Raw genomic sequence first — 11484 nt, forward strand, 5'->3', positions numbered from 1 at the left:
CCACTTTGTTGCCTAATAAAGATCTGAAATTCAGAATGTCAAAATAATGTACCTTGATTCCACAGCCCCTCACCACCGCCACCGTCAAAACCATGTCCAAGCTCCTCCTGTGGGACTCCTCTCCTCAGTTGAGGAAAAGTCCATACATTTCTCAGGCCTCAAACCTTAGAGTCATTCTTCACTATTCCATCTCGCCCCCTACATATAATTAAACATGAAATGCAACTGCTTCTACCTTTAAAATATATCCAGAACCCGACATTTTTTTCACAATCTTCACTAGCATCACCCTAAATGTGAGTCACATTTTGTTTCCACCTAATTACTGGAATTCACTCCCTAACTTGCCCACCTCCTTCTGCATCTGCTGCCCCCCAACTTCAACTTCGTGCCAGTGGAATCTTATTACAGCAGCCAGAGTGAAATTGTCACAAGTAATTCAATCCTTGTCTCTCCTTGGATTAACACTCCTCATGGCACTCTATTTCACTCTCATTAAAAATGAAGTTCAGGCCAGGCGCAGTGGCTCATGCCTGTAATCCCAGCACTTCGGGAGACCAAAGTGGGTGGATCACAATGTCAGGAGATAGAGACCATCCTGGCCAACATGGTGAAACCCCATCTGTACTAAAAATACAAAAATTAGCCGGGCATGGTGGCAGGTGGCTGTAGTCCCAGCTACTTGGGAGGCTGAGGCACAAAAATCGCTTGAACTCAGGAGGTGGAAGTTACAGTGAACTGAGATCAGGCCACTGCACTCCAGCCTAGCAACAGAGTGAGACTCCATCTCAAAGAAAATAGAAAAAAAAGGAAAAAAAAATGATGTTCACCACTCTCTCTATGAATGAACTCACTTCATCCTATCCTCTGAGTTTCTGCCTCACTGGCCAGCTTTCTGCTTCTCAAATCCAGTACATACACTCCTTTATGCAGTATCAACATGGCTGTCTCCCTTACCCTGTTCAAGTATTTGTTCAGGATGATGCTCTCCATGAAGCCTTCCCTGACCACCTGCTTAATATTGCAGACCGTCCCCAGCCCTGATGGTCCTCCTTACCAAGCTTCATTTTTCATTTTTCTATGTACACATAGACTTCTAACAAAACATGCTGTCCAGGTATTTGTTAGTTTATTGTTTATTTTCTCTCTTCCTCGTTTACCATAGTAAGTACTCATGTATATATAAACACACAAATACAGTAATGCACCATATAGCTCTGTCTTGGTCAACAACAGACCTCATATGCAAGGATGGTCCCATAAGATGATACTACATTGTTTTTTTTTTGTTTTGTTTGTTTGTTTTGAGACAGAGTCTTGCTCTGTCACCCAGGCTGGAGTGCAATGGCATGATCTCAGCTCACTGCAACCTCCGCCTCCCGGGTTAAAGCGATTCTCCTGCCTCAGCCTGCCAAGTAGCTGGGATTACAGGTGCCCACCACTGTGCCTGGCTAATTTATGTATTTGTAGTAGAGACAAGGCTTTGCCATGTTGGCCAGGCTGGTTTTGAACTCCTCATCTCAGGTGACCCACCCGCCTTGGCCTCCCAAAAGTGCTGGGATTACAGGTGTGAGCTACCGCACCTGGCTAATGATACTGTATTTTAACAGTACCTTTTCTATGTTTACATGCACAGGTACTTACCATTGTGTTACAATTGTCTACAGTATTTAGTACAGTAACATCCTAGGTACAGTCTACTGCTCCTAGGCTACAAACCTAGAGGCAATAGGCTATACCGGCAGTCCCCAACATTTTTGGCTCAAAAGACCAGTTTTATAGAAGACAATTTTTCCATGGATGGGGGTGGAATGGTTTCTGGATGATTCAAGTGCATTACATTTATTGTGCACTTTATTTCTATTATTATCACATTGTAATACATAATACAGTTATTATACAACTCACTACAATGTAGAATCAATGGAAGCCCTGAACTTGTTTTCCTGAAACTAGACAGTCCCATCTGGAGGTGATGAGAGACAGCGACAGATCATCAGGCATTAGATTCTCATAAGAAGTGTGCAACCTAGATCTCTCATATGCACAGTTCACAATAGGGTTTGTGCCTCTATGAGAATCTAGTGCCACAGTGGATCTGACAGGAGGCAGAGCTCAGGTGGTAATGTGAGCAATAAGGAGCAGCTGTAAATACAGATGAAGCTTCTCTCACTCACCTGTCACTCACCTCTTGCTGTGCAGCCCAGTTCCTAACAGGCCATGGACCAATACTGATCCATGCCCTGGGGGTTGAGGACACCTGGGCTGCACCATATAGCTTAGGTGTGTAATAAGCTGTACTATCTAGGTTTGTGTTAATACATTCTATGGTGTTTGAAAAACAATAAAATCACCTAATGAAACATTTCTCAGAACATATCTCCATTGTTAAATGACACATGACTGTGTGTGTATTTGTGTGTGGGTGAGTGTGTGCATGTGGGTGTGTGTGTGAAGAAAAAAAAATTACATCATGTCATGCCACTGAGGTTGTATGGTTTTTACATAGGAATAGTTAACAGATACAGGACTCAACAATGGTGGCTATAATTACCAATGGTCTTAATAAATTCAGGATTTATAGAACATATATTGTGGGTCAGAAAGCAATAGAAAATGGTGATGGGGAGATGCATACTAGCCAGGCAAGGTGTTGAGAATAAATTAATATGTATTCTCAGAAATACAAGTTAAGGAGCTCAGCTTTAACACTGCAAGCAATCAGTTGAATTCCCTAAAAGATGTGTAAGTTGGGATTTCCAATAGGCTGTATCTACAAAATGAAAATCAGGAGACAACTGAGGCTGCAGAGCTAGTACTCTGTAGTGAACAGGTTTATGTAAACCTAGCCCCAAAAGTCAAGGGAGTCGAGAAGCTGTAGAAGGAGGCTGACAAATCTAGTTTATTAGAAAGAAACATTTAATAGGGACTTATGAACAGAAGCCATGTCTCCAGCAGTTGCAAGATAGGGAATTTGCCTAAGGGCAGGACTTAATGTAAATATGTGTTTAAGATAACATCCAGGTTGTTTTGACCTAACGGCAAGATTTCCTGTAAGTATATGAAAGTAGAAATCTTAAAGACATTCCAGGATCTGGGTTTAATCAGAAGTCAGCATAGCAAATTAGCATCTTAGATGGAGTTACTTTAGCTTCCACATCAAGATTTAGTGAATGTCAGTGTTAGCTGAAAGCACAAGGGCAGATGAGAGTACGCAGGTAAAGCATGTGACAAGTTTAGAAGAGTGAGCCAAGAATAGAACCCAAGTTTACAGAGACTTTATTGATTGATTGATTGATTGATTGATTGATGGAGACATGGTCTTGCTCTGTCACCCAAGCTCAGATGTAGTGGCATGATCATAGCTTACTGCAGCCTCCAAGTTCTGGGCTCCAGTGATCCTTTTGATTCAGCCTCCCAAGTAGCTGGGACTATGGACATGCACATGCTGTCACACCCAGCTAATTTTTATTTTATTTTATTTTATTTTATTTTATTTTATTTTGCCTTGTTTTGTTTTATTTTATTTTATTTATTTTTAGCAGAGGCAAGGTCTTGCTATGTTGCCCAGGCTGATGTCAAACTCCTAAGCTCATATAGAGACTTTTACAAAACAGGGAGTTACAGCAGAGGAGACTATTAAATGGACCAAGAAGTAAGATAGGAGAAGTGTCAGGATAATAATGAAATCACGACGTGGTGGAAATCAAAGGAGCAGAAATACCAGGCGAAGAAAGTGGAATTTCTCTGAGAAAAGATGTTTTGACAAAAAGATCTCTAAATCACATGCCCTTTCATTTCAAATTGAAATTCTAAGAGATATTTGAAATAAGACAAATCTTTCCTTAGGGCTGAAACTAAAAAACGGACACCTGTGTATTCAATAAGTTTAAGGAATATCTACAGACCTAGGTTCCATATGGATTGGGATCATAACTCTCTTTTTCAACTTTGAATCCACCATTTATGGAACTGGATATGTACTTCAAAAACAATAGGAAGTAAGGAAGAAGGGAGAAAAAGAGGAAAGGAGGGAGAGAGGGATTAAATCAGACTGGTCCTGCGTAACAGCTAATGACCCTTCCTGAGAAAGGATGTGATGATGCATAAAACAAATAGAAGATATCTGTTTGACTAGCACCAATGCTTCCAATTTGGAGGTAAGGCAAAAATAAAGGTGTTAGGCATGGAACCCTACAGTGGGAATCCCTTTCACTGCTGTAGCCAGAATTATTGTTAACCAGTATCTCTGAAAGAGGTTGCTGGTTGAATGTCAATGGCAGGATATCTCCCTGATGCAGTAAGACTCTCCCATGACAAAGTGTACAACTGTATCAATAAGAAGAGTTGATTCTACCTAAAGAGGACATTGAAAGCTGCCACACACTTGTTTAAAGACTGTGACCTGTATAGCGTGGCAGGGCAGGTATCACTAATGCAGGCCTCCATTACAACTGTCCCAGCACTGACTGAGTAACTTGGTTAAACATTAAAAGCTGATTGAGGCAGTGCCCTTATACAAAGGCTGGAATGTAACAAAGAGCCCGCAAAGAGTTTTACCTAGGCTTTTCCTGGGCCTTGAAGAATGACAGGATAATGAAGGAATTCTTAACAGGACCCTTTTTAGGATTAAACAAGTTTTATTGAAGGTCTGAAGAAACTCTCCAGGCCTCCACAAACAAGTTTATTGGGGTCTAAAGGAACTCCCCAAACCTTTATGATCTAGCAAAAGACAAGGTAAGTGTAATCACCCAAGCACCTAGACCCCATTTAGGTTAAACAAACTTACTGAGGCTCCAGAAGAAGGTCTTCAGGACTCAGACCTTAGTTGTAGATTAAAAGAAGTTAATCACTTATCTCTTTCAACGAATTGCACACTTACATGTAGACATATAGCTTAGAAGGTTTATAAGCTCTGGAAAACTTTGTAATTTTGAGTTGGTCTGGTGATAATTTCCAGGCCTTCTCCCTGTAACCCGTTACAGAAATAATAACTCTCTTCCTCCCCAGTTCATCTGCATCTCATTATTTGGGCCATGAGAAATAGCAGCCTGATCCTGCTTGTTCTGGGAACAACATAAGCAACACATCTAAGGCAGTGTCATTTATATCGAGGTAACATAGATTAATATATTTATTTCAGCAGTGTTTTGACAGATGACAGTGAGTAATGTGATAAATAGGTAAATATATTATAAAAATTTTCTCCTTTATGGAAATAATGTGTTTTGAGAATGAAGAGCACTTTTCTAATTTGTACAAAGTATAAGGACAGTCATGCAGACCTCAGAAAACAATTGTGAAAATGGGTAAAGCAGAGATGTTTTTTCTTTCTCTCTTTTTTTTTTTTTTTTGAGATAGGAGTCTTGCTCTGTCACCCAGGCTGGATGGAGTGCAGTGGCATGATCTCATCTCACTGCAACCTGCACCCACCACCATGCCTGGCTAATTTTTGTATTTTCAGGAGAGATGGGGTTTCACCGTGTTAAGCAGGATGGTCTTGATCTCCTGACCTCATGATCCGCCCACCTCGGCCTCCCAGAGCGCTGGGATTACAGGTGTGAGCCACCGCGCCCAATCCATTTCCTATTTTTCATAATAGGCACACCCTTCTATTCTAGACCACATGGTTAGTTCAATTGGTGCCTCTACCTATGCTTCAAGTGTGGGCATATGACCTGGGTTTGGGAAATCAGATAATCTTGTCTTTTTGGAAACAGTGATTGTTTCAGGAAGAGTATCTGACACATATAAAATGCAATCTCAGTAATTTTGCTACAATTGCTGCTTAAGAAAATTCTTCTCTACTCATAGAGTTTTTATATATTTAAATATTGTAATTTTTTAGAGACAGGATCTCACTGTCACCCAGGCTGGAGTGCAGTAGCAGGATCATAGCTCACTGCAACCTCCAACTCCTGGGCTCAAACGGTCTTTCTGCCTTGGCCTCTCAAAGCACTGAGATTATAGACATGAGCCACCACAGCCAGCCTGATAGAGTTTTTATACTGCAGTCCAGCCTAGAGGCTCATGGTAAGTTAGGATTCAAACACTGTTATTATTCCTTAGCCCAGTTCTACTTACTAAAATACAGTTGGCCCTTGAATAACATAGGTTTGAACTGTTCAAGTTAACTTATAGGTGGATTTTCTTCTGCTTCCACCAACCTTCTGACAAAAAGACTAACACCTCCTCTTCCTCTTCTTCAGCAGCTTACAAAACCTGAAGATGACAAGGATGAAAATCTTTATGATAATCCACTTCCACTTAAAGAATGGTAAGTATATTTTCTGTTCCTTATGATTTTATTAAAAACATTTTCTTTTTCTCTAGCTCATTTTATTGTAAGAATATAGTGTATAATACATATAGCATACAAAATATGTGTTATTTAACTTCATGTTATCAGTAAGGCTTCCAGTCAACAGTAGGCTGTTAGCAGTCAAGTTTTGGGAGAATTAAAAGTTACATGTGGATTTTCAACTCTGTGTTGCAGGGAGGGTGGGCACCCCAACGCCCAAAATGTTCAAAGGTCTACTGTACTGGCATTATAACTTTTGATGTAGATCCTGTCCTTCTGACTCAGAGGGTAGAGAAAGGAGAAACGTAAGTGATTTCTGCAGTGTTCACAGGACTCTGACTGGCTGTTATCCTCTTGGTTCTACATATCCCCTTGGTAATCCAGTTATTTGAAGTGACTGGTGCCAAAATTACTTCAACACTAACCATGATCCTGAGGTTCATTTCTTTATGCAAGAAACCTCAGACATAACTGTAGAGATGGGGAATTTAAAATGCCTCCCCTCACCATATAAAATCACAAAATGGTTTTATAGGTGCTGTCTTGTTTCTCTCATGAAGTTACTTTGTGATTTTTTTCTTCTTCCCACTTACCTGATCAATAATAGGTTGATTTTCAGACCTCCTATTCTTGCCCTTCTCCTATACTTGGCATGATTCTCCTTCCCCATGTCCTCATTACCCCTTCCTGAAGTCAGTCTCTGTATAATTCACTTGGAAGTTTTTCCTGCTTACAAATAAGGTTTAATTGTACAAACTTTTGTCAATAAAAATCTTTCATATGAGTGAAAACAAATGTTTCTCAAATTGGAAAAAAGTACAATCTATTTACAAATGAAAACAAATTATTTTGAATTCCAGTGTTGATGTAAGTTATTCATGAATTCACATTTTTTATGTAACAAGATGTTAAAAGAAAAATTTTGACCAGACGCAATAGATGTGGAATTATAATGTGTGTCCAAATTAGTCTATGCCCGCTATGGTCTAAATGTCTATGTCTCCCAGAAATTTATATGTTGAAATATGTTGAAATTCTAACCCCCAAGTTAGTGGTATCAGGAGGTGTGGCCTTTGGGAAGTGTTTAGTGCCCTTATAAGATAGGCCCCAGGAAGAGACTCTTGTCCCTTCATCCAGGTAAGTTTATAGTGAAAAGACGGCAACCTGTGAATCAGAAAGGGGTCCCTCACTGGACACAGAATCTGCTGATGACATCTTAACCTTGAACTTCCAAGCCTCCAGGACTTTGAGAAATAAATATCTGTTGTTTGTAGGCTACCCAGTTTATAGTATTTCGTTACAGCAGCCTCAATGGATGAATACAATGTCTATTTAATACCAAATAATTTTGAGAGATTTTCCAGTCAGAGTCTAGGTTTTCACTGAATTTTCCAGCTTTTATTGGAGTTTGAGGGTCTGTCAATGTAGATAGATATCCTCAGTGAGGCAGGGTTCGGCACAGATTTCCAGAGTAGTATTTCCTGGGAGTATCCTCTTTAATCCCCCAATGGCCAAGACAACTTTGATTCTACAAGCTCCCAGTCACCTATGGATTGGTTCTTATAAACACATTCATAAGTTATTAGAATAAAATCTGGAAAAGGAACTGGTACATGTACATGTACACGTATACACACACACACTCACAATTATTCTGTCATTAGTTAGGACATTTCTTTAAAAAAAAATGTATAGGAAGCAAAGTTACCATGGGAAAATGGCAAAATGTGGATGAAATTCAAATAAGGACCTTCACAGGTTGGCCAAAATGATTATGAGCTTTAAGGAATCATAGTGTAATGCAATCATCTCAGCATACAGTAGGAATATACACATATATACATTTGCACATACATATACACACTTATATGTATACACACACACATATCTTGGTAATTTCCAAACAAAAATACTTTCTAGTTCATGCAACAAAAACTAAATGGTTAAAGAAACAGACACATGTCATTTATTAACTAATGTCATATTTTGCTACACCATAATTTTTTCATGACATTTTTCACTTCTGCATTCCTCAGTGGGTTAAGTATCAGAGGGTTAAGTAAAGGTGTCCCAATTGTATAAAACACAGCCACCATTTTGTCTATTGGAAAGGTGGTTGGTGGATGTGTGTATATAAATATACATGGACCAAAAAATATGACAACCACAATAAAGTGGGTGGTACACGTGGAAAGTGCTTTTTGCCTTCCTTCTGCACTGTGGTTTCTCAGAAAATATAAGATGACAATATAGGAGATAAGCAGGATTATGAAACTCACCATGCAGATGGCCCCACTCTTAGACACAACTAGCAAATTTATCACATAAGTGTCCATGCAGGCAAGTTTCAACAAGGGCTGCAAATCACAGAAATAATGATAAATCACATTTGGGCCACAGAAAGGCAGTCTCAAAGCCAGGAAAATTTATGCTGAAGAATGGATGCAAAACACCACCCAGGCCAGAATCACCAACACACCTCAGACATGCCAGCTCATGATAGTTGTGTATCGAAAGGGCTTACAAATGGCTACATAACGATCAAAGGCTATGAGGATGAGCACAAAAATCTCCATGCACCCAAAGAAATGGGCTGCAAAGACCTGAGTCATACACTCATTGTAGGAAATGGCCTTCTTCTGAGAAAGGGCATCGACAATCAATCTGGTGGTTGTGGTTGTAGAGAAGCAAGCATCAGCAAAGGACAAGTAGAACAGAAAAAAGTACATGGGACACCCGAGGGTCTGGCTTGTTTTAATAGTCACCATGATGAGAAAGTTCCCCAACAGAGTCACAAGGTAAAGAATCAAGAACATTCCAAATATTGCCTTCTGCTTTCCAGCATCCTGTGTCAACCCAAACAGAATGAATTCAGTCACACTGGTATTCATCACCATATTAGTGGCTGGAGGTAGGATGCAGTTAACAAGTGTTTAATCTGCAGACAGAAGAAAATAAATGACATCTTGGGGAAATCCATGGGCTTGCTTCTGAATTCCTTTGTCCTAGTCCATGCTCTGTTACCTCCAACTTTCTTTGGGGTGAACCAGAATCCCCTAGGAACCTTATAAATCTTCAAATGCCCAGGCCTCTTCAGGATTTAACCATTGATTTAGAGAATCATTAGATTAGACTAAAGCTTTCACATTTCGGGAGTCAAAAATAAATGTCCTTCACAAATTTTTGTTTCTACCTAGAGTGAAAACTGTTGAACTTGTTTTTTCCTTGGACAAGTGACCACTGCTTTGAAACTTAGCCTTCATAGTATAAAAAAATATATAGTGCAAAAATTTTCCCTACCATTTCCTGAATTTTCAGAATTAAGAAAGATTATATACCCACACATATTCATACACATATATACACACATATTTCATATATTATGCATTTTATCTCTGTGCTTTGCAATCAGAAAAACACTGTTCCAATATAGTTAAGTGCTAATACTGTTGAAGCATCCTCCCTGAAAAGGATCTTCTCATTCAGCTCACTGATTTTTGTGTCCATTATCTGTGATGCCTTCAGTATCTTAGATGAAATATTCTTTACAAAAAATATAGTTTGACAACCTTTTACTTATGCCACCTGTGTTCAAGATGTCAACTCACTGATGGTCATGATGTAACAGGTATGAAAAATATCTTGAGATTAGTGTACTTGAGCTCAGGAAACTATCCATTACTCTCTTTACTGTACTCTTAAACTTATACCATTACAATACTGAGCTTTGCTGCCTATAAATGCTCTACTGATATAAATCTTCTAACATGCTATGACTTAAGTAGGCATGTTTTCTCTAATCATATGTGCCTTTTTACATATATGTCCCAAATTCCCTAGTGCACTTTTTCTAAAATTATTATTTGAAAAAAAATTGCATAATTCTAACTTAGAATTTTATGATTTTTCTATTTCAAGTCCTTGTTCATAGCATAGTTATTATAATTGAATGATCATATAATATCATTTTGTATTCTGGTCTTGACAGAATTTTTAGAGCTATTATTCTTATGTTGCCATACTTTCCATACATTAATTACTAATTTAATAGTGTGATAATGTATACATTTTTATAAGAAGTATTTATTTGACCATTTGACCATGGAAACATTTATGTTGCTCTCAATTGTTACTCTCATAGCAATCCTGCAAACAACAATTTTACAATAACTTCCAAAGTACAGTGTTATTATCCAAATGCTAAAGATTATCATTGTTATTTATGACAATGCCAAGATTGCCGAACAGGAACAGCTCTGGTCTACAGCTCCCAGCGTGAGCGACACAGAAGATGGGTGATTTCTACATTTCCAACTGAAGTACCAGGTTCATCTCACTGGGGACTGCCAGACAGTAGGTGCAGGGCAGTGGGTCCAGTGCACCATGCACAAGCCGAAGCAGGGCGAGGTATCACCTCACCAGGGAAGCACAAGGGGTCAGGGAATTCCCTTTCCTGGTCAAAGAAAGGGGTGACAGATGGCACCTGGAAAATTGGGTCACTCCCACCCTAATACTGCACTTTTCCAACAGGCTTAAAAAATGGCACGCCAAGAGATTATATCCTGCACCTGGCTCAGAGGATCCTGCACCCACGGAGTCTTGCTCATTGCTAGCAGAGCAGTCCAAGATCAAACTGCAAGGCGGCAGTGAGGCTGGGGGAGGGGCATCCGCCATTGCCAAGTTAGCTGTTTGATTAGGTAAACAAAGCAGCTGGGAAGCTCGAACTGGGTGGAGCCCACCACAGCTCAAGGAGGCCTGCCTGCCTCTGTAGGCTCCACCTCTGGGGGCAGGGCACAGACAAACAAAAAGATAGCAGTAACCTCTGCAGGCTTCAATGTCCCTCTTTGACAGCTTTGAAGAGAGTAGTGGTTCTCCCAGCATGCAGCTTGAGATCTGAGAAGGGGCAGCCTGCCCCCTCAAGTGGGTTCCTGACCCTCGAGTAGCCTAACTGGGAGGCACCCCCCCAGTAGGGGTGGACTGACACTTCACATGGCCGGGTACTCCTCTGAGACAAAACTTCCAGAGGAACGATCAGGCAGCAGCATTGGCCATTCACCAATATCCGCTGTTCTGCAGCCACTGCTGCTGACACCCAGGAAAACAGCATCTGGAGTGGACCTCTAGCAAACTCCAACAGTCTTGCAGCTGAGGATCCTGTCTGTTAGAAGGAAAACTAACGAACA

General features: G+C 40.1%; 1 pseudogene; it reads right to left on the bottom strand.

Moving 5' to 3' along the window:
* Nucleotides 1–8280: 8280 nt before the first annotated feature.
* On the bottom strand, nt 8281–9198 carry LOC100587719 (annotated as a pseudogene).
* Between the last annotated feature and the right edge of the window lie 2286 nt (nt 9199–11484).

The sequence above is a fragment of the Nomascus leucogenys genome, unplaced genomic scaffold (assembly GCF_006542625.1).
Source record: "Nomascus leucogenys isolate Asia unplaced genomic scaffold, Asia_NLE_v1 Super-Scaffold_535, whole genome shotgun sequence".
In the NCBI taxonomy this organism is placed as follows: domain Eukaryota; kingdom Metazoa; phylum Chordata; class Mammalia; order Primates; family Hylobatidae; genus Nomascus; species Nomascus leucogenys.